The following is a 25,279-nucleotide window of genomic DNA, read 5'->3' on the forward strand; positions in this document are numbered from 1 at the left end:
CATAGAGCAGATGCTTCTTCTGTTACTCTGAAATGGGCTTTGTGGAGAGAGACATCCTCTTCTTTTCTTTATCTTTACTGGTGACTCTCCTTGTGTCAGTGCACTCCAGTGGCTGGGGGACCATCTGTGTGGTGGTTGTGGTGTCTAGCCACTTTCGTGGCAGCCCTGGTTATTGTGGTGGCTTGTGGTGGGCCACCCACATGAAGGTGATGTTTTTGGCATGCTTCTTGATGCTGGCAGTGTGCCTGGTTGTGGAGACTATCTTGTCCTTGGCTCTGTGCCTTGGGCCCCCAGGTGGGCCCCAAGGCACTCGGATGGTGTGCCTGGTTGTGGGTGGGGGGTCCAGTCCCCTTCTTCATGCCTCAGGTCCCCGGGCGGGCCCTGAGGAGCTGGCGTGGTGAGCCTGGTTATGGGGAGGGGGTCCGGTACCCGGCTGCATGCCCCAGGCCTCCAGGCGGGCCCCGAGGTGCTGGTGGTGTGAGTGGTTGTAGGCAGGGGTCCTGTCCCTGGCTCCGTGCCTCATATCCCTGGTGGGCTCCAAGGTGCTGGTAGTGTGCCTGGGCTGGAACTAATGTTTTGTCCTTTGCTTACTTCTAACACGGGGGAACTTCCTGTGGGAACCAGTACTTGAGCTGTGTTGTTGAGCTAAATTGCTGCTTTGCTGCTGTTTCCCTAGGGAAGGCTTTTTGTGCAGCTTAGGGTTTAATGGTTGACCTTATAGGTACTTCCGGCTCTCCAGAGACTTGGTGCACCTGGGTTGTGTAGAAACTCTGATCTGGGCCTGAATCTTTTCATCAAACTCACCACATTCAATTCTGCATTCCCGACCAGTCTCCTCTCAGAGGTCCTGTGCTGATTGGGGGTGGATTTGCTGTCCTTGCTGTGTCCCAGTGTTCTCCCAGTGGGCCTGTCTCCCCCACCGCTCGTGCTCCAGATACTTCCCATGGGATGGGCCCTTCGCAGGTCCCTTACGTTGACTCACCAGCCTCTGAATGGCTCCCCTTTTTCAGCTGTTCTGGCCCCTCGCTTCTGCTTGGGTCCATGGGAACCCTATTAGTGGTCTTGCTGTCCTGGGGGCCACCAAGGCCCTTTTCTCCCCTGCCACCTCCAAGTAACTCCATCTGAAGGGCACAGCTGCGGCTTCTGCCAGCTCCTGCTCCATGCATTCAACAGCACCAGCATTAAAGCAGCCGTGGCCCAAAATACTCAGAGCAGTTTTTTCTTTCTCTCATTGTGGTTTCTCCCACCTTCATGAACTCTGTAGGTCTCTCCTCTTCCCCTGAGCTCCAGCGGCCCCAGCTTGGCTGATGTTACATTTTTGTAGTTGTAAATTGGTTGATTTGTGGGAGAGAGTGATGCTGGGGACCGTCTATTCTGCCATCTTGACTGGAACCTCTGCACTGAACTATCCAAAGTATCAGTTTTAATGAAAAATTTCTACAGATAGGCCTGCTCTTGAGTGGTATGAGTCTTCAGGCAAAGCCAGGGCTGGATGAGTCAGAAATGCGTATGGGTCTGTTTTCTTATGTATACAGTTGATTAGGCTATACAGACAAACACACTCCTTCCCATCCCTGCAGTCTCATATGCTTCCCATCCCTGCAGTCTCATATGCTTTTACAAGTGGCACACAATCGAATTGCGATGGTGCACATATTTCTTCTCTTCCATACACATCCAAATGATCTCCCTTACACTTTCAAGTCATCTGTTTCCCCTGCCATATACGCACACATTTACCTTCATACACCTGCCCCATGTCCCACTATCTTCTACCTAGATACCCAGAATTGTGTGTGCTACAAAAGTATCTGCAGGCCTGTTTCAGACACCACACTGTCTGCTTTCTTTAATATACACACAAGTCCTCCACACATGCCTATGTATGCACTGACATCTCTGTCCACACCCCAGATCTCACACACTCAATACCACAGCATCTCCCACGTATTCTTTATATCCAGGTGCAACTACCACCCCCCTCCTTAGGTTTCTGTCTCTTCATAACAGGCATTTTAGTTTCATGCTAGTTTTTGAAAGGAAACAACTTTGTTGGCAGTCAAGCTAGCAGACTGTTAGGAAGTCTGAACCATTTATGACAGATCCTTTGGATTCAGGCCCCTAGCGCTATTATAGTGAAGATGGGGGAGGACTGGATCTGACGATAGTGCATTGCTTCTAAATGGTATTGTTATGACTCAAGGTGAGTTTAAACCTAAGTCCAAACTGGGTCATATGATTTCAGAGTTCATTTCTATTGGAAGATGATCAATTAATTAGCAAAAGAGAAGCCAGAGTTACTGCACATGTTCCAAATCAGTATCTCTGGTGTGGGACGTAGAAACTGGTATTTTTAACAAGTTCCTTGGGTCCTTCTGTTGTGCAGCCAGGTTGGGAAACAGTTATCTAGAGGAAAGAAATAGAAGTAAGAAGATCTGCATTATCTTCTTGTACTATGTTGGACAAGTATCTTTTCTTTTCTGGACCTTACCTTTTTCAACTGTAATATAACAAAGCCCATGCTCATAAAGGACCCTTTCAGTTCTAACATTTCATGCTGCTTTATGATGAATTCAGTCTGGATCTTTTTCTTTCTCAAAGTGTCTGTTCTCTGCCTCTCTCTTGGGTAGGGCGTTTCAGGGCATTTGTCCAGAGGCCAGCAGAGGCAGCCAGGCCCTGACCTTCTGTCAGAAGCACTGACACAGCTCCTAATTAGAAATGGATCAATATGGGCCTGCAGCCAGGCGTGGGGAGCCTAAGAGGAGGCCAGAGGAGTGCTCCTAGCTAGGGAGAATCTGATTACCATGAAATGGATCTGGTTACACTTGTCAACACTATAGTTCTGCTTTGCTCTCCTCCCCTAGCACCAGTGGCCAGGGCTGCCCAGAGCAAGTGAGGAAATAGTTAACTTGTATCTCCCTTTGATATGTTTTCCTCACCTTTATAAACTCACACATATTGTAATGGTAGGTACATAGTACAGGCTCTCTCCTCAGACAGAAAAATCACTTATTGAATACCTACTGCTAAATACTGGGTTAAGTCCCTTTCTGTGTTTATTTCTCCTAACAACCTACTGGGATAGATTGCAAATGGAAACTGAAGCTCAGAGAAGCCAACGACTTGGCTACCCAGTGTCACATAGCATATTCTCTATTGTACTATACTACATCTCTGAGCATTTGCAACACTGATTCCAAGCTGACAAACTGTTTTCTACCAGGTCCCGACCCTTACCTTTCTATAGATTGAATTGGAGCTCAGCCCTTTCCCTGGAGCGCTTCAAATACTGGAGGAAATTCTTTAAAACCAGTGGTGAGGCGGGCACTGGGTGTGGGGAGAGGTGTTCTACTTGCTTTTGCTTTCTCATCTCCTTTCCAAGGTCCCTAAGGAATGAACAGACTCTAATGGGAGAGATCAATCATCATTTGGTACCAATGGAAGGCTTTCTCCTGCATGGAGTGCAGAGTCAGGTTTCTGAACTGGCCCTGTGCAAGGAGAGGAAAAGGACTCTCGATTGGATTTATCTAGGTACTGGAGAACTTGAGGCTTAACATGCTAAGTAACCAGTGTGGTCAGACCAAATTCCCCCTATAGTTGGTCATTCCAGATACTATGTGTCAAGGCTTGTGCTAGTGCTAAGGATTCCTATATGACTTCACAGTCTAGCATAAGAGTCAGACAAGGATACAAACCACAGTATAATGTGTGTGCCTTAATAGAAGGTTGCACAAGGGACTCTGGGATTACAGAGGCACGAAGGTGGGCTTTCCTTGGGGTTACAACTTTTGATCTGTGTTTTGAAGGAAGAGTAAGAGTTAAGTCAGAGAGGGCACTCCTGACCAGGAAACCAGCACAGACAAAAGTGTAAAAAAATGTGTCCAGGAACTTGATAAAGGAATGGGCATCAGGGCAGTCCCTAACATGTAATGAATCAGATTGACTGCCCTGAGCCCTTGCCCTTTGCCAGATTTAGGGCTGTGATAGTAGCCATTGGATGGCAGTAATACAGGATCAGCAGGTGGGAAAGAGGAGGTAGATTTATTAGCAGGTGCTGACTGGAACTTATTTCTAGAATTCTGTTGGGGAGAAGGGAGGAAAGCTGAAGATCAGTAGCCCTGTGTCCTGCAGACGAAGCCTGTAGGGGTGTGCTCTGGGTTTTTCACAGTGGTTTGAAAGTGTGTCTGGTCCGGGCAAATGGCTTTGCTTCTCTCATGGCAAAATCATCTGTTGGTTCCATGTAGCCTGCTCCTCCTTTCTGTGTTTTTTTAAAAAAAGAAATTAATAGAATCTGTTCAGAAATACTCCTGAAATGAAATTACATTTTTAACTCTAATTACCCTAATTAAAACTTGACAGCCATAATCCTGGAATGGCAGATATGCTAAATACCCCATGCCTGTGACAAGCTCACTTATCCAGATGGAATGTTGTTCTTTACTGGGCTTAGGAGAAAAATTCTTTTGTGTGTTTGTTTTTCCAATCAGCAGTTTGGTCTTTGGCCCCACACATTCCCCAAGCTAGGATAGCTGTGCCTGTGGGCTACAGGCTTGCCCAGGACCCTCATCTCAACAGAGATTCCTTTGTGCCCAGAAATGATGCTCCTAATGATTCTTACTACATATCTCTGAGTTTTTCTTCAGTTGAGGGACTGAAGCCTTTCTCTCAGTGAAATCCTCTGCCTTAGAGGACCAAGGTTCTGTGCTTGCTAGAAGGTTGTCTGCTGCTCTAGGGCTAAAACAGGACCTGGGGTCAGTTTATGGCTAGCATCAAGTATACAGTCTGAAGCCAGGCACAAGGAGGTCTGAAAATAGGATCCCTCTTCTCTTCACATATCTCCAGTTCCTTAACTCAGCACAGGCTAGAGCCCAGGTAGTGAGATGCCTAGTCTTGGCCCCTACTTTAACTAGTTACCTGGCCAGAGCCAAGGAACATGATAGGATTGGGGGCAAGCCTTTGAAGCAAACTGAAGGATCTGTTGATGCTAAGTCATCTCATGGTTTTGCTAAAACCAAAGATTCTATGTTCTAGTAATCTGCTCTCAGCCTAGAAGCCTATTCAGTCAGCAGACACTGGGTGCTATGTGAGAGGTACTACAAGGGACACAGAGTTGAATAAGACGCAGTTCCTGCTCCTGAGAAACTTTGAATTGTGGGGGAGTGGGGAAGCAGTGGTATCCTCATCTACTAGTGAGGGACAGCCATATACAGTATATGACAAGTTATGTAAGGCAGAACAAGCTTTATTCAGTAGATAGAAGGCTTAAGTGCCTACTTTGTACCAGGAACTGAAGATAAATAGAAAATAGATATATCAGACTCAGTTCCTGCTTTCAAGAGCTGCCAGTAAATTAGGACAGAGAAGCATGTAAAGGTTTGCTATAGCACAAATATGTGGATGACATGCTGGACAGTTTTACCAGGGGACAAGGCTGGTCAGGGAAAGTGAGGAAGTATTGATTAACCCCCACAGGGATGGGGTAGGGGTGGGGTCATCCACAAAGATGTCTCACAGGTTTGTCCCTGAATTGGTAATATTGCCAGAGGAATGGAGACGGGCATTGCAGGTGTTAAGGAACAATATGGGGAAAGCTTGGAGCTGCCTGGTATGACTGGAGTACAGTGTGCAGAGAAAGGATATGGTAGAGGATGAGAGTAGAGTTTAAACCATCCTGTAGGCAAAGAGGATCCATTGAGGAGGGTATAGGACTGTATAGGAGCATGGATGGCAGATTGGGAGAGGTGATTGGAGACAGATTAGTTAGAACAAGCAGCAAACTATGGCCTGTGGGCAGAATACTATAGAGACTAGTACAGCCTACAAAGCCTAAAATACTTACTATCTGGCACTATACAGAAAAAGTTTTGGACCTCTGAACTAGGTTTTTGTATAAGTTCCATAAGGAAAGATAAATGTCAGAACTAGCCCTCGGATTGGAAGTGTCAAATGAGACTTTTCAGAAGAAGGGACAACATGATTTAGCAGAGAACATCTGTTCTACATACCCTGTAAGACTTTGTAAAGGTCAAATTTGTTGAAATTCACGTGGCCATAAAAGGACATTTGATATGCAGGGTATTCCTGATTTGCATTTGTTAGCCGTGTAACCTTGTGCCAGTCACTTAACTTCCCAGAATATGGTGAGTAGAATAAAGAAAAGTCTTACCAATCAGATTCTTCTTCATGGAACAGAGCTCTTATTCTGCCTCTTCTCTGTACTTAACCCCCCCAGCTTATAAATCTGAGGGCTCTGTAGTGAAAAAGACAGATATCCTAGAAAACCTGGAACATAGTTTGAGTTAAGAAGTTGGGGTTGGGTGTGCCGAGGGTTTTGATCACCTACAGCAGCTGGTGTGGTGAATGAAGGGCTCATAATTTTTTGAGAACACTCTGTTCTATTCCCTTCTGTAACTGCTAACACTTGTTCTGGCCAGGTTGAATTAGTTTCTGCCTTTCAACTGCCAGAGCACATAAGGCCTCTATGAAACTACAGACTGGATTTATCCCTCAGTCACCTTTCCCAGCCAGAAACTGCGTTAAGTACAGTCTGACATCTCTATATGCCTCTCCCTGCCACGTCACTGACCCCCCTGTGCCTCACTCCCTTTTTCCTACAGCATTGTGCATCATGCATTTGCCTTGTAGGATAGGGCAGACTTAACACCAGCTAGGGAGACTGTAGCAGTGGGTTCTAATCTCATTTCTGCCTTCAGCATTGTGTGACCTCATCCAATTCATTTCATGTCTCTGGCCCTTCTGTAGACTCCAGTACAGAAGACTTTAGCCACATTTTGGGATTTAGGATTTTTTCTCTAAGGCCCCAACTTCAGAGCACAGCCTTTTATCTTTTCCCCTAAAGTTCCCCCCACCTTCCGATCTAGAATATTAGTAATGCCCACATGTTACTTGCTTGAAATTCACTACCTTTAACTGTGAGTAGTCATATCTCTAGTTGTTTTCATTGCCAAGGTCCCAATAACTGGCAGTCGATCTGATTACTAGAGTGGAACAGACTGAGGGTCAGGTCCAGCTCACCCCAGAAGTTCAGCAAGGCATGATATCTCCAGGATGGACAATCTCATTCAGTACAGGCAAATATTTGGCCCTGGGCATTTAAGATACAGTAGAGGAAGAAAGGCCAGGAACTGATGTAGGCAATTTATATACCTTTTCTCCCCATTTATCCTCACAACTCTGAAATAGGTGATTTTATCATTTCGCAGAGGTGAGAACTTAGAGAATGTCATTCAGTAGTAGATAATGACTTAACTATCAATGACTGCTTCACCGAAGGTACAGGGAAACAACTAAATATTCCTTGCTCCAAGTAGGGAAAAGTGGTAGAAGAGGCACAAGTAAACAGAGTAATCAAAGTGCTAAGGTTACCCAGTTTACCCAGTTTAGGAGGCAGAGCCAGGACTCAAACTCAGCTCTGTCTGCATGCTGTTTCTACTGTACCATGCTGCCTTCCTTGCAGAAGGGTGGGGAGAGCGGCAAACCTGAGTGGAAGTCCAGACTGGAGGCATCTTCTGGAGAATGGCCATTGGTGGGCAGGCCTGGCTTTGGATTCATAGCTACACTTTAGTCCTAGGAGGGGCTGAGGTTTCTTAGGCGGGTGACCATGACAGGGGCTCTCGCACGGACCTGGGCCCATTTATGGAATAAAACATCTGATTTTGTGCCCTCTAGAAAGTGAAGCCTGCTGGTCAGCACTGACCATATCTTGGAGTACCACAAGAGCCCTATAGTCAGTCTATGGTACAAGAATAAGAGGGAGGAATGGTTGATATCCAGGCCTTATGGGTGTGGAATGAGAATTAAGGCTAAGACTGTTTAAAAATTTTTCTACCTGGTGTCAGAATTAGTCTGAGAACTGGATTTGAGTTGCTGAATCCCACCTGAAATAATAGAGCTAGGATAGACTGTGAGAGGTAAAGGAAGGAACTTTAGAGGCTGACAGAGGCCAGTCTTCAGGTTAAAAAAATAAGCCTTGTTAGATTCTACAAATGCTTTCAGCTTAAAAACTTAAACCATTTACTTCTCAGCATTGACAGATACTGGCTCCTTTCCCAGAGACTGTGTCTGCCTTTTCTCTGACCATTGCTAGGCAGGCAGGCCATGCCTAGCTCTGGGCTTTAGTATCCTTCAGTCCTCCTGCTTCACCTTATGTAAAGCCCCTACTAATGCTAAGTTCAATTTCTTCATCTGTGATCTAAGGGGATTGAACTAGCAGACTGAGGTCCTTTCTCCACCAGACCTACAGTTCATTCTTAAGGTAACTCCAGGCCCCACCCTTGTACCTATGATCTTTACATTGCTGGGCTGAATCCCAACTAAAATTCACGGATTCTTTTTTTTTTTTTTGCCTTACCATTCACTTACAATTTTAGTTTTTGAGTAAAATTGGCATCATCTCTAGATCGTGGCCATCCACCCCAGAAGGGTTCTTGGGCCAAGTCTACATCTGCAGATCATTTTCATGGCTCTTTGAATACCTATTCAAGAATTGATATGTGAACTTAAAATTTGCACTTCCAGCTTCCACATTGATTACACCTCCAAAGTCATTCTGTATTGTAGGAAATCTGGGTGATGTGAGAAGTACTCTGGTTGGGAGTAAGGAGACTGGTTCTTTCCTTGACACTGACTTTTCCTCTTTGACTTTGGACAGATCTGCTCTGGCCTTAGCTCTCTTTCTGTAAAATGATGGGACTCTTCCAGCTCTGGTCTTGTTAAGGGCAGAAAGCCATCTTCTACACATTCTCAGTTGCACAGAGCACTGTCTGGCCCAAGCTTTGGAGTGTTGGTTACTGATTATAAAGCCTCAGATACTTGCTTCCGGCTCAGGAGGGGAAAGGGGAACCGAACCATCCAACTGTCTCATTAGCATGGAGAAAAGAAAACAGTAATTACTTGTGCCTCCCTTGATAATTCCTGCGGGGTTGGTTCTTCTAGAGAAGGAGGAGGGGGAAACCAGAGATAGCTTCAGCTGAGGAAGGAGAAATACCGTTAGCTGTCCAGAAAATGTGGAGGCAAGAATGATTGTCTTTGCACATCTGTTATATTCTCTGGACATTCCTCCAGGCAGCCTGGATTCTGCCTAGATTGAATTTCATCTATTTATGGCCTGCATTATGTTCTCATACATAGAAATGGGTTGGGCTCAAGAACCCTAATGTCACCTGTCATTAAGAAACCAGCTGCTCTCTAGGGCCTCCTTTTGTGATATGCCGGGCAATCTGACACCTGTCTTTGTTGGGGAGTAGGGGAAGGTTTTACTAAGCCATTATGTGTCTTGGCTGCATTTTTATTATGTCATGAAGTTGTCTTTTTAACCTCCACAGCAACACAGCCAGTTGGTGTATTATGCCAGGGCATAGGCAGCTACACAATAGAACCAGTCATAAGAGTCAAGGTCAGGTATCCTTGTGAATAGGAGGAGTCTAGTAGAACAACAAGACTGTGGGATTTGGTCAAGGCTGGGCAATCAGGCCTCACAAGAATGGTTGAAGTTGTTTTGAAGTTAGGGGCAGCTGGAGTAGAATTAGCAAATAGATTGGCAAGCTTGGCTGGTGGGACAAGGGCTGTTTGCTCTGTCAGCCCTTTACTCCCTGCTTGTGGGCAGTTGTTGAGTCCACAAGTGCTGATTGTAGCAGAAGTGAGTCACTGGCTGCCTGTGAGCCCTGCCTGAGGGAACCTGGAGCTGTTAGGCTATGATTATCCCTTGTGGCTGATCACTCCTGCCTTGGTTGCCACCCCAGAGGCCTAGAGAACTCATCTTCCCTTTTCCTTTCTCTCCCCTGAGGAAGGTATCACTTCAGCAACACATATTTCAACCTGTCTTCCTGCAGGCCCTGGAACTTGCTTATTCTAAACAGCAAGAGTTCTGAAGGGACATGTGATTTTTTAAAAAAAATTGTTTTACAAATGTTAGAGATAATTTCTTCAGTCAAAATCTCTCCTCTTCTACCCTCTTAAGGTGCTCCCTTTCTCGTGTCCCAAGCCTTTTGCTTGATTCCCCATCCTTTGATGTCCAGGCCCCAGTCTTCCCATAATTTTCTTTCTTAATTCACTTCCTGGCTACAGCCTGCAGCTGTAGATTCCTTGTTTCTGTAATACTCCTGTGTGTGTGGCGGGGTAGGGTGTCTTCTTATCTTTGGGCTTAAGAAAGTGCAAGGTATATAGTAGAAAAGACACTTTGGAGTAAACCTGGGTTCCACTAAGTTCTACAACTTCCAGCTTTGTGGCTCACCTCCCTCCTCTATAATGTGGGGATAATTCTTCTGAAAAAAGGTTATTAGGAATAAAAGGTTATTAAGAATAAATGAGAATAGTTAACACTTTGGGTATAAGTCATGATACATAATAGGTAATAGAAAATGTACATTTCGTTCCTTTCTCCTAGGCCCTTTTTATTGCTTCTGATTCATCCTTTTGTGATACTTCAAAGGAATAACAATACCTATCATTGAGTACTTATGCCAGGCCCTGAGCTAAGGGCTTTCCCATTCTGTCTTATTTATTATAACCCATTTATGAAGCAGGAACCCTTAAAAAAATGTAGGAAACTGAGGCACAGAGAGGTAAGAATACCCTGCTTAACATAACAAAGTTAGTGAGGCAGAGCTGGAATTCAAACGCAGGTGTCTCTGATTCTAGAGCCTGAGCTCTTTACTACTAAATTGGTCATTATTACTTTTCTGTTACTTTCCGTGAATAACATGTGACTTCTGGTGGTTCTTAGTTTTTCTCCATTTGGACCTGTTGGTATTTGCATACTACCTGTTGGTAGTTTCTGAGCTCTTTCTAGTCTCCGTTGGTGCCTGTCTTTTGATGGAGGTACACTGACAATGTGTCTGCCACAGCTCTTCCTAATTCTTTCACTCAGAGCGGATCCCTTTTTTAAAGAGGCCATGCCTGCATTCCTTCTTTACAGCTTCATATCAGACCAGCCATAGGTTTAAACAGTTAACCTGTTCTTGTCAGTCTTGTTTGTTCCTTTGGAAGAGCAGATAGAATCACCCTCATTTTACAGCTTTGAAAACAGTCCAGGAAGGTGAAATGATTTGTTCAGGGTCATACAGTGAATTAGAGGCACAGCTGGAGCTCGCCTTTAGGTTTTCTGACTCTCAGCCCAGTGCTCTCTCATTTAGTAAGGAGGAGAGATACATGTATATAACTTGCAGGTCAGACCTAAAGAGAGCTGTGCTGTAGATCGAGACCCAGGATCTACAGAGTTCTGAGTGAATCTTGCCTCCTGCATCTACATCTTCATCCCAGTTTGTTCATACATGTTTGTGGAATTCAATAGAGAGGGAGAGACACCTTCTTTTTAGGGCTTGACATGGCAGGGAGCTGTGGGAAACCGTCTAGAGGATGTCATTATCCCCTTATCCATAAGGAAGGATAGGCTCCCGGGGCTTATCAGCCTGGAGTAACCCTGGTAGAGGAGGAAGCAGTGGCCTAGAGGAAGAGCCTGCTTGTCTTCTGACCTCTGCAGGCTTCAGCCTAAACTGGGTGGGGGTTGGGCTGGAGAGGAAAGTAGTGAGGACTGAGGGTGGGAGCCCTGAGGAGCTGCATCAAATGCTTCACTTCACCTCTTGCTGACGGATTTAGTCTGGAGTTTGGACAAGCAAGTTCCCTTATTTAAAATATATGAAGAGGAATTTCTGCTGTCACTCGTAAAAAAAAAAAAAAAAAAAAAAAAAAAAAAAAATTCTTGTAATCAGAAGGAAAAAGAAACTTTTTCCAAACTGTAGCTCTCAGACATTTCAGTCCTGCCCAGGCATCCCCTTTCTTTTAGTTTCCTTCCTTACATTCTCTTCTTTTACTCCTTTTCTCTCCCTCTCTTTTCTCTGCTCCCTGCCAAACTTCACTTCTTATCCTTTTCTCTCTTCACTTTTTCCTAATTTGTGAAAACGAGAATGAGAAAAGGACAGGTTCAGCCAGCAGATTTGTAGATATTTGATTAATATAGATACAGGGGCTGAGAGAATATGATACTTGAGATTTGGGGCCTACTTCTAGTCCTCAGAACAAGGGTTATGAGGAAGGTGTTTATTCATTTAGTCACTCACATTTTCCCCAGATACTTAGGACCTCCTGTCTGCCATGGTCTGTGTGAGATACTTGGGCCATTACAGTTAATAAGACCCTAATCCTGCCATAAGATCACAGTCTTATGGAGAAGACAGCAGCAGCAATTGTCTTGCCCCCAATTTAAATCACTGGATTTTCTTTCTCTCTATTTAACATCACAAAAAAGTCATTGGATTTTGAGGTAGAAAGAACTTAAGAGTTTATTTGGTCCTATTTTCATGTTGCTACTTAATGAAGTAAGGCAGTCATAAAGCAAGGGAAAGCACATAGGTTTTGGACACCTAGGTTCAAAGCTTAGCTTGGCTACTTACTAGCTGTTTGACATTGAATGGTACACTTAACCTCACCTATCTTCAGTTAGTTTGGCTATAAAATGGGCATGCCATCACCTACTTCACAGGGTATTAAAAGGATTTACAGTTTCACACCTAGCCCAGTGCCTTTGTCTTTCTGTCATCCTACATTAGGGCCTGGCTTAAATCTTTGCTCCATCTGTGAAGCTTCTGAGGCCACCCCAAGTCAGACTGATTTCTTGCTCCACTTTTATAATACATAGCACTCTTTGAACTGTTATATCCTGCCTAATATTCTCAGTAGTCCTTTGTGGGAAGTTGATACAGTCCCACTATGGACTATAAGGTACCTAGGGATCATCAATCATCCCTGCATCCTCTGTAACTCCTAACTCAGAGCTGTGTACACAGTAAGGCCAACCAGAAAAACTAGTATCAGGAAATATTTTTTGACTGATTGGATAGAAGGCTCATGTATGTACTTGGTGTTTTTCAACTGACAAGAAGAGCTGTTAAAGACCTGGCTGGGAGTCTCCCTAACCCTCCCCCTTTCCTCGCCTGTTATCCAGTTGATTCTTAGGAAAGCTCTGTGTTGGCAGGATGGGAGTTGTATCCCTATTTTGCAGATGAGGAATCTGAGTCTCCGATTAGAACCCAGGTCGCTTGTTAGGAGATAGACCCAGACTAAGATAAGAGTAGGAGATATAGGAACAGAAATCTTACTTGACTAGGTCTCCAGTCTCTAGAAGCAGTAGAAATTTCTACAAGGAAGAAGGAGAACTATTCCTGAGGCCTTAGCTGATGGTAAGGCCAGAACCGAATATAGCCACAGTCAGAGATATTTCAAGAACATGGCAGAGAGAGTGGTGAGAAAGCTTTCTGTTCAGGGTAACTTCATAGATTCGCTAGGCCTTGAAGATTAAGAAGAATTTGAATATATACAAACGAGGAAGGGCGTTCCAGTGAGACAACAGCATGGATGAAAGTATGGGAGCTGTAAAGCCCATGGTAGAGGTTAGGCAGGTGATGACCAGCTCATGGCATACCTAGAGAGCAAGACTGAGGAAGTTAGGAGCCATGACTTTTTTTGAGTGCAGGAGAGTATAGCATTAGGACCATTAGTCTGGCAGCATGGATCCAGTGGATTGGAGCAGGAGGGTAGGGGGAGATTAGTGAAAGAGAGACCAAGGAAGAGGCTACTATAACAGTCTATTCTTTAAAAAGTTTTTAAAAATATTCTAGCAGTTCAGGCAAGAAATAATGTGAGGAACCAAGAGGAAGTTGACAAGTAGAGAATAAGGAGGATGGGTTTGGATGTAGAGCTCTTAGAACAAACAGAAACAAACAAAACCACAAGAAGTTGGCAATTGTGGGATAGGGAAGGAGGAGTGGAACACTAGGGAGAATGGTTATACCATTTGTTGAACCGTAGAGGCTGGGAAATAGAAATGAATTCAGTTTGTTGACGTGTCAAATGGGAGGTGCTGATAGTCCAATACCTTTACCACCTACCCCTATTGCCTCTTCCTTTGTGCTTTGACCCAGGGCTACAGAGATCCTTCAGTTTTATGTGTTTGTTGCTTTGTTCCAGGTCTGGGGCCCCCCACTGATTCCTCCACTCATGTCTTGGAGCAGCTCTCGTTCCCTCTCTGAAATAAGATAGTGCTTAGTCCAATTCCTAGTCTGTTTCCAAGTGTGCAGTAACTGGCTATTAAATGGCTGTTGTTGTTATCACCATAGCTTTGAGATCACAGTAACTGGAGGTTAGGGAAGCCTCTTGAACCACACAGCAGCTTGTATTCAGTAAAAAAGCCTGGACAGCAAGTGAATGGAGAGGATGTCAGTCTTGGGTGTAAATGGGTGGGAAGTTCTGAGCCATGTCAAGTAGAACTAGAGGGCATGTTTTTCAGAAGTGGTATAATGTATGGTTAAGAGGGCAATCCCTGGAGTTGGACTTCCTGAGTTCAAGTCCCAGCTTCATCATCTATTAGCTGTGTGACTTGAGCAAGTTTACTTAACTTCTCTATGCCTGTTTTCCTCTTTGTAAAATAATAGCACACCAATCTTACAAGATTATTGTAATGATTAAATGAGTTAATACAAAGAAAAGTTTTATAACGGTGCCTAATAAGTGCTACTATTCTCATTATCTCAGGGTCATCTCTGTCCCACATTCTTGGGAATATATGGTCTTTCTCTGTTTTTCACCATCCTCACCCAACAGAGGAAGGTGAGCAGAGAAACCTGAAATTAATCTGAGTGCTTGAAAGTTTGTCTTAGCTGGGGTCCAGGTTATCTAAACCTGGAGGAACCTGGCCCGGGCATGAGACAGAGTTAGAGTTGTCCAGAAGATATGACTTCCACTCCCAGTTCTACCACTGACTTATGCAAGTCACCTAGCTTCTGAGCCTCAGTTTTCTCATATGTAAAATAGAGAACATAAATAATTCCTCCATGTGTCTCTATTACTTCATTCTCCCCATCACTCCATTCTGGCTCTTTTGGCTTTCTTATTCCTTAAAAATAACAAGCATATTCTTTACTAACAGAATGCCTCCGGGCCTTGCTATTCTCCCTTTCTGGAACTTTGTTCCCTCAGATCTTTGCATGTCTTACCCCCTCGCTTCATTCAAGTCTCTGTCCTGATGTCACCCTTTGGAGAGGACTTCCTTAACCATTTTATCTAAAAAAAGGCTCCACTTTTATCCCTTGTTATTCTTTCTTCCCTTACCCAGCTTTGTTTTTCTTTATAGCATTTAGCACTACTTGAAATTGTATACTTAATGAGCCTATCTTTTGCAAAATGTGTGAGGGTAGGGACTTTGAATGCCCTCACTGCCCAAAGTTCATGCCTGTTCTGAGCAGGACCCCTAATGGATTTTTCTCTGTTATAGGTGAGCTCTGTTCCCAGAGGCAGCTCATACTGACACTGTAACACAAAAGAGGAAATAGCTGACTAAGCTCAGCCTTGGTACTGGTGAGTGAGGGTGCTTGGGAAAACTCTGGGCAAGTTTGGGCCAACATACAGGGTAACTTGTTTGGAGATTATTTGTACCCCTAGTACAGGTACCTTACAGGTGATTATTCTCTTATAGCATGTCTGAGAGATTAAATGTTGGTGGCATAGGCAGACTCCTGAACCGGGAAGAGGGTTGAGATCGCTTTCCTAGAGCTGCCATGAGAGAGTCTGGGATCATTTGCCATGAATAAGGCAAAGCACTTCCTTCTTGCTTCTACCAGTTTCCGGGGGGGTATCCTGGGACCTGTCAGCTATTCCTATCCTCCCAATAGCACTTATAACATGACCTCACAGCCCTAAGAGACTTTCTTGACTCCAGTTTCTGCTGTGACCTACCAAGCCCCTAGGTGAGCTTCAGGAAGTTCTGTAGTTTTCTCAGTCCTGCAAAATGTGATCATAAATGGTGGTGAGACTGAGCAATAGAGTCGGGCTGTATGAAGGGGAAGTCAGGGGAATATTAGAGGGAAGGCCACACCTAGATGGTGAGAAGGGAAGGGAAATCAATACATTAAGAACCTATTGTGTTATAGATCTCATTTAATCTTGACAAAACCCTATTTTATAGATGAGGAAATTGAGGCTCAGGAAGCTGAAATAATTTGCCCCGGGTTCATATCTGGGAATCCATAAAGTTGAATTAGAATCCATGTCAGTCTAATTATAAATACCATAGTTCTTTCTGACTTGACAGGCTTTCCTTGGGATGCTAATTTCCCGGGAATCCTGATTTTTCTTGCAAAGTTCAAGACACACCTCCTTAGGATTCAGGAAGGAGATTCAGTTATTTGAGGGGCCCAGCAGGGAAGCTAGGAGTTGAGGTCCCTTTTGAACAGTGATATTTCTAGTGAGGGGGCTAAGAGGCTGGAAGATAGGAAGAACCTTTAAGCAGGAGAGGCCCAGGCTAAATGTGACAGAAATAGGAAGAAAACATCTGTAGCACATGGGATCCTGTAAACACTTCAGCTGGTGCAAAATAATGACCTGGAGAGCTGGGTTGATGTTGGGAAACCTGAGTTTTATTTTATCTCTCAACATGTGACCTTCTCTGTTTGTAAGACTGGAGTGCCTCTTTGCCCCACCTCCCCCAATGTCTGTTGTGTGTGCACCAACCGTGCAGGAATGTTGTAGAGAATCAAATGAGAAATGCGAATTGGAAAGCTTTGTGAAATGTAAAACAGCATGAATGACACGAGAAAGTGAGAAGAAAGCATTGTATGTATCTGTAGCATCTCAGTCTCTGACCTATTTGCCACTCCACTCCCCAGAGGTAAAAGATAGGGTTTTCCTTTGGGAATTTGCATTGTAAATCTTCTCCTGTGTCCTCCTCCTCCTCTCCTTCTTTGGCAGGCCCTACCCAGAGTTTAATCTTTCCACAAAGAAAAGGATTCCAGGGCATTGGTAGCCATGATTTGCAGTGTGTGGGCTGCAGAGTGCAGGTTTAAATGTGCTTATGCACCCTGTCTGCAAGGCCACTGCTGGCATAGATATTAAAGCTGTTTTCAAGAGCCCATCCCAATATGAGTTCGCACTCACTGACTAGTTGCACTGAGATATTGCCTTGTTTCTTACTGTTGTCTTAGAAGAGGAAGGCTATTCCTATTTTGGCTCTGGATTCCCCCGTTCCTTCCTCCTAGCTCCGCTGCAACTGCTAGAGAAAAAGACATTTATGCTGTATGTAGCCTCATATCTTATAAGAGGCCATGGTCATTCCAATTTGACCACTATCTCGCTCTTTCTCTTGGCCAGTGATGTAGGCCACTGTCTTGGTACTGTGTAACAGTGAACATTCTGTTCTTCCCTTTATCTGCCTGAGCGTGCACAGAAGGTCTGACCCAGTTAGTGGTGTTCTTGGACTTTACCTTGGCCAGCTCCAAACTTCCCTCCTACTCTGAATCTCCAGGGTCTTGCTGCCACCTCTTTTTGTCTTGTTAATCTAAACTTTTCCAGTTTCTGGTCTTCCATGGCCTGGGTGCCAAGCTTGGATCTTATTTTACCTTAACACTGCCCTGTGGATAAGTTCCACTGTTGACTGTTTAAAAATATGAATGGTTCCATGTAAATAAGTATAATCTACAGGTATTCATATAATGGCTTATTTATCTAACAGCCTCATTTTCCCAGAGCCTAACTAAAAAACAAGAGGGAAGCAAAGCATTGTCATTCTTAAGCCCTTGCACAGCACTAATTTATTTTTATTTTTACACATTGTTGTAACAAGTTTAGCAATCTGGTTTTTAAACCCCCATAAGATTAAAAGCAGCATATAAAAAAAAGGAGAGAAGCTGTCATATTAATAGCAGCTAGAGGTGAGAGCTTGAAGCTGACAGTAAGGAGAGGGGTGAAAGAAGAATTATAAGAAAGAGAAGATAAAACAATAGTCTGTAGGCCATTTAATTTAGGGCAATAGCCCTAAAAACATCTGTGTGCTTCAGTAGATGGGGGTGGGGCTAGGTAGTTTCTGTGGTTATTCTGGGTTTCTTTTGAAGGCCAGACTTATCAGAAAATGTTTAATTAATTATTTATAGTGTCTACTATATTAGAAACTATACTGAATGTTCTACTTAAATTTATTTCATTTTCATAGCAACTGGGAGGTAGATGGAGATGCTTCTGTTTTATAAATTACTGAGACTGAGGGACCCATAGGCAGTGATTGGAAGAGGTAAGCTTAGAAATCTAGAAGAATCTGGCTGCAGGGAACCAAGTTTTTTCTATTATCCTGCACTGGCTCTTTCTACATGACCTAAAATCCTACTCTTTCTCAGCCTTTTGGGACAGTAATTCCCCCTACCTTTTATTCGTTCTCTTATACAAATTTTTCTTTTTGAAGACATTCATTCATTCATTCACCGAGTATTTATTGAGTATCTACCATGTACCAGGCACAGTTTCGAGTGTTTGAGATATAGCAGAGAATAAAATAGTTTTCTCTCTTGTAGTTTACATTCTAGTGGAGGAAAGCAGATAAATAAATAAATATGAAGAAAAATAAAGCAGGATAAGGGAATAGGGAAGGACTGGGTTATCACAGAAGGCCACTCTGAGAAAATAAAATCTGTGCAGAAGTATGTAGGAACTGAAGTAGTGAGCTGTGTATATATCGTGGGGAATAACATTCCAGGCACAGAGTTCAGCAAGTTCAGAGGCCCTGAAATAGGAACGTACTTAATGTGTTTGAGGAGCAAAAGGAGGCCAGTGTAGCTAGAGATGAAGTGAGCAAGGTGGTGAGTGGAATATGGAGAAATCACAAGGGTAGACAGGGACCAGATCATGTAGGACTTTATTCTGAGTGAAAGAGGAAGCCATTGGAGAGTTTTGGGTAGAGGAATAACATAATCTGATGTCTGTTTAAAAAAAAAAACAAAAAAAAAAACCCTCTCCCTTATTGTACCAGCTAGGACCTGTAGTACAATATTGAATAGAATTGGTGAGAGCAGACAGTCTTACCTTGTTCTTAATTTTAGGGGTGAAGTATTCAGTCTTTCATCATTAAGTATGGTGTTAGTTGTAGGATTTTTTGTGGATGACTTTTATCAGGCTAAGAAAATTTCCTTCTATTCCTAGTTTATTGAGAGGCTTTACTATGACAGTTTTGTTGATTGTGTGGGGTTTTTTGTCCTTTATTCTACTAATATGGCATTACATTAATTGATTTTTTTGATATTAAACCAATCTTGCATTCCTAGAATAAGTCCCACTTGGTTGTAGTGTATAATCCTTCTTATATGGTATTGGATTTGATTTGCTGAGAAATATTGGTCTGTAGTTTTCTTGTGATGGATGTCTTTGTCTGATTTTAGTATCAGGGAAATAGTAGGCTCATAGGTTGGCTGGTTAGCTCAGTTGATTAGAACACAGTGTTGCTAACACCAAGGTCAAGGGTTCAGATCCCGGTACTGGCCAGTCACCCCCCAAAATAAATAAATAATGGCCTCATAGAATGAATTGGAGAGTATTCCCTCCTCTTTTTCTGGAAGAGTTATTTCATCTTTAAATGTTTGATAGAATTAACCAGTGAAGCCATGTGAGCCTGAGCTTTTCTTTGTTGGAAGATTTTTAAATTACTATTCAATTTGTTTTTTCTTGTTATAATTCTACTCAGGAAGGTTGCCTGATACAGAGCTGGAGGAGAGAGCTGCCTACCTTATGGACTTAGAAGGCTTCAGGATGGCTTTGGGGCTTTGCTGAACATCTCTATTTCTTTTTTAGTCACTTTTGATAATTTGTGTCTTTCTAAGGAATTTGTCCATTTCATCTAAGTTGTCTAAAATGTTGGCTTAAAGTTGTTCATAGTGTTTCCTTACAATCTTTTTAACTTCTGTAAGGTCAGTAGTGATACCTCTTTTTCATTCCTGGTTTTGGTAATTTGTGTCTTCTCTCTTTTTCTTTGTCAGTCTATCTAAAGGTTTGTTGGTTTTGTTGATCTTTTCAAAGAACCAGCTTTTGTTTTCATTGTTTTTCTAGTTCATTCATTTCTAACTTTGATCTTTATTACTATTATTATTATTATTTTATTTTATTTTATTTTTTGTGGCTGGCCAGTAACAGGATCTTGCTGTTATCAACACTTCACTGTAACTGAGCTAACCAGCTAGCCCTAATCTTTATTATTTCCTAACTTCTGTTTGCTCTGGATTTAGTTTGCTCTTCTTTTCTAGTTTCTTAAGGCTTAGGTTATTGATTTTTTTTAGACACTGTGCAGCCCAAACCAAATAATTCTTCAAGCTTAACTAGACCTGTGGGCTGTCAGTTTGTTCGTTTTGATGCAGTAGTCTTGGGAGAAATATCTGGAGCCTCAGAAAGGGCCTAATTCAGAAATAGTAGGGGAGACAAGTGGTCTACAGTTTATATGTTACCAACAGAGAGGGGCTAAGGCTAGACCCATAGTGCTGGGCAGCCTGGATCTTGCCTGTCCCAAGTCATCTCTGTGCAGGCAGTGGGGCAGGCCTAAGCTTTGAATATGGGGGTGGTGTGGCAGGAAGTCAGGTGACCTATGGCAAACCATAGCTCCCCAGGCTTCTGAGGAAGGTTGCCAGATACAGAGCCGGAAGGGAGAGCTGCCCACCTTATGGACTTAAGAGGCTTCAGGATGGCTTTGGGGGCCTTGCTGAACATCTCTGTTGCCTGTTATATCTGAGTTTCTAAGCAGAGATTTGATTCCATTAAAGAAATAAGGCTTAAAATGCAGATCCCATAGGTGACATTGAGGTGGGGGGAGCTCTGAGCAATGGCTGGGTTTGCTGGGCACTTACTTGTATACTTCAGTTTTCTCACCTATAAACAAGGAATAATAGTTTCTACCTAGCCTACTGTTAAGGCACATTTCAAATAGGTGCTGTATAAAACTGTTAGGTATTGTATAAATGTAAGAGCCTACTAATGGTAGTAATTATAATGATAAGGACCTGGGACAGAGTCTGAAAAGAGCCAGGAGCAGTAGCAGTGCATCATCATCCTCTGAGGTGTGGGAATGAATGACCAAAGTGGACTTGGTAGCTTAGAAAGGCAGGCTCCCTGTCTGCCAGTGTAATCATCGGATGGCACCTAGAGAATTCCGTGGGGAGAATCTGAGGGAAGCTGCTAGAGTAGCTCATAAGTGAAACAGCTGTCCCTGTACACTCCCTACCCAAGGATTTTGGCCACATTTTATTACTTTGGTTCCAGAAACAGCTGCTTTTCTTGAGGGTTGCTGTCACAGCAAAGCAATAAGATCCAGCTTGGGGTGGGGGAAGAAATGGTGAAGATCTCTGGACTCTACTGTGTCCTGGTTCCCCCTCCTTCTCTCCTCAGTTTTCATTATTACTAAAGAGGATCTTTCTATCCCACTGGAGCAGCAGGCCAGAGCAGAAGATCAGCCAAATAGGGGAGTGACTGACAGGTCCTATGGGTCAGATTAACTAGAGGGCAGTTCTGGAGATATTGGCTATGGCAGTGAGACAAGGTCCTGAGCCCAAGAATATGGCCAAGAGATCAAAATCCAAGTTGGGAAACTGGGAAACAAAGATCAGGAAACCAAGGTATGTCAGCACCTGTGGCAATGGGACCCTAAGATGAGTAAAAGATGAATAAAGGGAGCTTATCATTTAATGGGACAGATGGAGGGGGGAAAAAAACTTAATCTACACAAGACCCCATTAACATACAGCAGAAATTGCTGCTTTGAAATTGTCATTTTGTGTTATCTGAGTCTCTACTCTCCACCCCTTCGCTTATTCCCCCCAAGCTCCCCCCATCTCCCTACTTAGCATAATCTGTCAAGAGTTACTATATTAAGTGCATAGGTAAGGGACAAAAGATACCTATGATATATAACTGGTCTTTAGGAAGATTAATTAGCTGCATCTTTCCTACTGTTGTGTATATTTTTTAAAACCTAAGGCCATGTGATGTTCAGGAAAGAGGAGGCTTTAAAAGCCAGATTTACCAAGATTTGAGTCTCTTCTCTGACATTTATTTCCTATGTGACTAACCTCTCTGAGCTATAGTTTCCTTATCTGCAAAACAGTAATAATAATGCCTGCTTTATATGGTTATTGTGATGCTAATAGGAGATGATGAAAAAAATGCCTGGCCTGGATTGGTGTTTAACCACTAGTGATTGAAATAAATTCTGATACCGTGTGTTCAGTATCAGGTTGAAGTAAGAGTATGGTGACCCAGGCTCTTAACCGTGTCCTACTGCCTCAACCTTGGGAAAACATTTTATCCCTGGGTCTCAGTTTTCTCAGCTCCACAAAGTGGAAATGAGGTAGAAGGTTGATCTGTAATTGCTGATGTCCCTTCTAGTTTTGTGCCTCCAAAGGCACATTGGTCTGTGTACAAAGGCATCCAAGAGTCAAAGTGGGACCAAAGGAGAAGGCTCACCTTCAGTCCTGTTTCAGGCTGCAGGAGGGACAGTTACAAAGAAAGAGCCATTATCTGTAGTGAGAAGGTATTAGAAGTGGCTGGGAGTCTGCTGCAGGGGCAGTGACCTGCCTATCTCCTATCATTTGGAAAAGAAATATCAAAGAGAAGATCAGAATGACCTGGAAGGTTGGAAACTGAGTATCAGCTAGCAAGTGTGAGAGACACCATGAGGCACAGGACCCAGTTTGTGCTCTATCATCCACTTGCTGGGTGTTCCCAGTTAAGCTATTTCTCTTTTTGCAGCCACCATATCCCTATCTGTGAAATGAGTTAGTTAGTTGGTATACGACGGTACTTCAAAAAGTTCACGGAAAAATTCATATGATCTTTTAATTCTATTTTTCCTTGAACTTTTTGAAGTACCCTCATATTCTCCAAGGGCCTCTCCAGGGCTAACCTGAAATTTTGTAATCCGTTCTCTTCTGGTTCTCAAGTTGGGTTTATACCCCAGCTTTTGCCCTTGGTATTGAGGATTTTGTTTATACGAGAAGGCTTTTCAACTAGCCAGGCATTGTCTAGCTATTGAATATTTAGAATGCTCTTGAAACCACAATTTTAGGCCACTAAGGACCATTCAGTTTTCAAGTCTAGAAATGTCTTGGTCCACCTGATCCAACCCCCTCATTTTACACTGAGAGAAAAGGCGGCAGAGTAGAAAGATTACAGGCTTTGATAGCAGAACCTGAATTCAAATTCCTACCAGCACTTGCTTAATCTTTCCGATTCATACTATCATTAGTTGAAAGTGGGGATAGAGATAATAGAGTAGGCACATAGATAATTATTATTCAGAAGAGTAAAGAAAAAACTGAGGCCTGAGAGGTGAAGTTACCTGTTCAGGTTTGAGCTCAGACCAGAACCACCCAGGTCTTTTGCATTTCATTCCAGGGTTTTCTCCTTTAGAGCCATGGTCATTTGTACCCATATGTATGCAGCAGTAAAGATTAGAACTGAAAGCATGTCAGCTTTCTTAACATCTCCACCAACAGTCTTCTCAGTTCCCCTGTGGCGCATGTCAATAACACAGCTCGTACTTGTTTTAGAAACATGCGCTCCATAAGCACTCCTGTTTGATTTGCTTTGGCTGGTACAGGATCCAGATGCTCCTGGAATAGCACAACACTCTTCAAATTAGTCCATTCCCATTCTGAACCACTTGCAGATCTGATCTGCTGCTGGCTGGGGTTTGTCCCCAAGTCTTCCCTACATGTCATGTGGATCACATTCTTTTGCTAATTTCCTTTTCCTTCTTGAGCAGAAGTAACATTTGGCAATTATGAAGGGGAGAATATAGTTTCCAAGCAAAGAGACCACTGAAGACAAAGGCACAAAAGCTTACGTGTATGTTTCAGAGAAGGGAAAGCAGTCAGAGTACAGGATTTCAGGAATAGGAGTGTGGTTAGGGTTAAAGTTACTAAAGTAGGTTGAGGCCAAACTTGAAGGGCCTTATATTCCAGACTATTGTGTGTGTGTCTTGTGTTTCACACACAGCATACCACAATGATTCATTAATTGATATGTATTCATTAATTAAGTGACATATTTGTGTATGTATGTGGCTCTGTGTTAGGATGTATGTGTTATATTTGAAGAACCACTGAGATAAAGCAAATATCAAAAATTGGAGCCAGAAAAACAGTTTAGACCTAAGCTCACCAAGGCATGGAACTTCTGAGATGTTCACCAGTTCCACAAGCCTATAAGTTAGTCACAGCTAGCCAGAGTTGGAAGGGAACTTAGGGACCAGTAGCTTATATACATCCATTCAGTTATTCATTCAATATAAATGCCTGATATTGCTCTTAGAGCCTGGGGTACAGTAGTGAACAAAACAAAAACTGCCTTCACGGAACTTGTTTTCTGGAGGCAGAAAATTAATAAATCAATAATATTTTTTAAAATAATTTTATTTTATTTTGTTGATATACAATGTAGTTGATTATTGTGGCCCATTACCAAAATCTCCCTCCCTCCTCCCTCTCCCCCCTCCCACCCAACAATGTCCTTTCTGTTTGCTTGTCGTATCAACTTCAAGGGATTGTAATTGTTATGTCTTCTGCCCCCCCAATTTTTTTTTGTGTGTGTGTGAATTTATTTATTTATTTTTAGCTCCTACCAATAAGTGAGCACATGTGGTATTTCTCTTTCTGTGCCTGACTTGTTTCACTTAATAAAATTCTCTCTAGGCCCATCCATGTCGTTGCAAATAGCAGTATTTCATTCTTTTTTATAGCTGAATAGTATTCCATTGTGTAAATATACCACATTTTCCGTATCCACTCATCTGATGATGGACATTTGGGCTGGTTCCATCTCTTGGCTATTGTAAAGAGTGCTGCGATGAACATTGGGGAACAGGTATACCTTCGACTTGATGATTTCCATTCCTCTGGGTATAGTCCCAGCAGTGGGATAGCTTGGTCATATGGTAGATCTATCTGCAATTGTTTGAAGAACCTCCATACCATTTTCCATAGAGGCTGCACTATTTTGCAGTCCCACCAACAATGTATGAGAGTTCCTTTTTCTCCGCAACCTCACCAGCATTTATATAATTTCATATGCATTATGAAGAAAGATAAGTAGGGATAAAATGCTTTTAAAAAGTGGCCAGAGAAGGGATCTGAGAAAGAAGATCATTTTCAGCTAAGAGAAAAGTAGGTGAAAAGGCCCTGAGGCAAGAGCATGTTTATAGAATAACTAAAAGGCCGCAAGTGTGGTGTAGCAGCACCAGTAGGGGAAAGAGGCAGGAGATAAGGTTGGGGAGTGGGCAGCTGAGGCCAGAACAAACAGGGTCCTGAGGTCCATTTGGCCAATCAGGAAATGAGGCTGACACATAGCCAGGGTCACACAGCAAGTTAATAACTAGGCCAGGATTGGTACCATTCTGATTCAGCCCCTCTTCCTTTGCTCTCCCTACCGTCTTCTGTCTTTTGCCCAAGATCAACTTAAATCCCATATA

At 43.1% G+C, this 25,279-nt stretch overlaps 1 protein-coding gene across 3 annotated transcripts in view; it reads left to right on the forward strand.

Annotated features, from left to right (window-relative positions):
* RALY (RALY heterogeneous nuclear ribonucleoprotein) overlaps positions 1-25,279 on the forward strand; it is an 82,108-nt gene that overhangs the window by 24,890 nt on the left and 31,939 nt on the right. Inside the window, exon 2 of one of the 3 annotated variants that reach the window (XM_063094786.1) lies at positions 15,287-15,369. The exons of the other annotated variants lie outside the window; for them this stretch is intronic. The gene's annotated coding sequence lies outside the window, so the exon portion shown is untranslated. The remainder of the gene's footprint in view (positions 1-15,286; positions 15,370-25,279) is intronic. 3 annotated transcript variants of the gene reach the window in all.

Source organism: Cynocephalus volans, chromosome 1, assembly GCF_027409185.1.
Source record: "Cynocephalus volans isolate mCynVol1 chromosome 1, mCynVol1.pri, whole genome shotgun sequence".
NCBI classification, from domain to species: Eukaryota; Metazoa; Chordata; class Mammalia; order Dermoptera; family Cynocephalidae; genus Cynocephalus; species Cynocephalus volans.